At 30.5% G+C, this 1,698-nt stretch overlaps 1 pseudogene; it reads left to right on the top strand.

The window, feature by feature from the left end:
- Positions 1-1,302: 1,302 nt before the first annotated feature.
- Positions 1,303-1,462, top strand: LOC132482845 (U2 spliceosomal RNA; annotated as a pseudogene).
- The last annotated feature ends 236 nt before the right edge of the window (positions 1,463-1,698 follow it).

The raw sequence follows: 1,698 nt of genomic DNA, 5'->3' as shown, positions 1-1,698 counted from the left end.
ATTCAATTTCAATGCTATTGATTAGTCAGTTCAGATTGCCTGTTTCTTCCTGATTCTTTCTTAGCAGATTGTTTGTTTCTAGATTTTTTAAAAAATTTCTTCTAGGTAGTCCAATTTTTTGGTGTGTAATTGTTCATAGTGTTCTCTTATGATTTTTGTACCTCTGTGGTATAAGTTGATATTTCTCCTTTTTCATTTTTTATTGTTTTCTGGGTCCTCGCTCTTTTCTTCTTGATTAGCCTGGCTAAAGGTTTTTCAATTTTGTTTATCTTTTTAAAAAATAAACAGATCTTGGTTTAATTGATGTTTTCTATGGTTTTTTTCGATCTCTATATTATTTATTTCCTCTCTGATCTTTATTATTTCCTTCTCTCTGCTGACTTTGGGCTTTGTTTTTTTTTCTTTTTCTAATTCCTTTAGATAGAACATTATGTTGTTTATTTCATATTTTCCTTGTTTTTTGACAAAAGCCTTTATTGTAATTAACTTCCTTCTTAGAACTGCTTTTTCTGTATCTCATAGATTTTTAAAAAAACCTTGTTTCCATTTTCATCTGTCTTGTGGTATTTTCTGATTTAATCTTTGATTTCTTCATTGACTTATTTTTATTTTAGTAGCATATTGTTTAGTCTCCACCTGTTTCTGCTTTTCTCTGTTTTCTTGATGAAATTTATTTCTAGTTTTATACATTGTGGTTAGAAAAGTTCTTGATATAATTTCTATCTTCTTAAATTTTTTGTGCCTTTTTTTGTTTCCTAGAATGTCACCTATCTTGGAGAATGTTCCATGTACCCTTGAAAAGAATGTATATTCTGCTGTTTTTGGAAGGAATGTCCTGTACATATTCTATGTCTCATTGGTTTATTGTGTCATTTAAGACCACTGTTGCCTTGTTGATTTTCTGTCTGGATGATTTGTCCATTGCTGTAAGTGGGGTGTTAAACTCCCCTACTATTTTTGTGGTACTGTCCATTTCTCCCTTTATGTCTGTTAATATTTGCTTTATATATTTAATTGCTCCTGTATTGGGTGCATGTATGTTAATGAGTATAATATCCTATTATTGTATTAACCCCTTCATCATTATATAAATCCCTTCTTTGGCTTCTGTTATTGACTTTATTTTAAAATCTATTTCATTTGATATGAGTATTTTTCTTCTTGTTGTTTCAATTTTCATGAAATATTTTTCTATCCCCGCACTTTCTTTCTCTGTGTGTTTTTACCTCTGAAGTGAGTCACTTGTAAGCAGTATATAGATGGGTCTTGTTTTTTTTTTTTTTAATCCAGTAAGTAAGTCACATCACTTCTTGGCCTTTTGGCTAAGATCAAGTGCAGTAAGTAAGTCACCCTAAGTCGTTGATTGGAGCATTTTTTCCATTGACTATTGAAGTAATTATTGATAGGTAAGTACTTATTGACATTTTAGTACTTGTTTTCCACTTGTTTTTGTAGTCCTTCTCTATTCATTTGTTTTTCCTTTCATTTCTTCCCTTGTGGTTTGATGATTTTCCTTAGTAGCATGCTTCAGTTCCTTTCCTTCTACTTTCTGTGTATCTATTGTGGGTTTTTAATTTGTGGTTACCATGTGTTTTATATAAGTGGACCTATAATTATATCCACTTATTTTAAACTCATGGTCATTTAAAGTTCAAACACATTCTAAAAGATCCACCTCTTTTACTCACCTCCCTTACA

This window comes from Mesoplodon densirostris, chromosome X, assembly GCF_025265405.1.
Source record: "Mesoplodon densirostris isolate mMesDen1 chromosome X, mMesDen1 primary haplotype, whole genome shotgun sequence".
Classification (NCBI taxonomy): domain Eukaryota; kingdom Metazoa; phylum Chordata; class Mammalia; order Artiodactyla; family Ziphiidae; genus Mesoplodon; species Mesoplodon densirostris.
The sequence above is the reverse complement of the archived record's forward strand: the minus strand, read 5'-3'. Positions and strand labels throughout refer to the sequence as shown.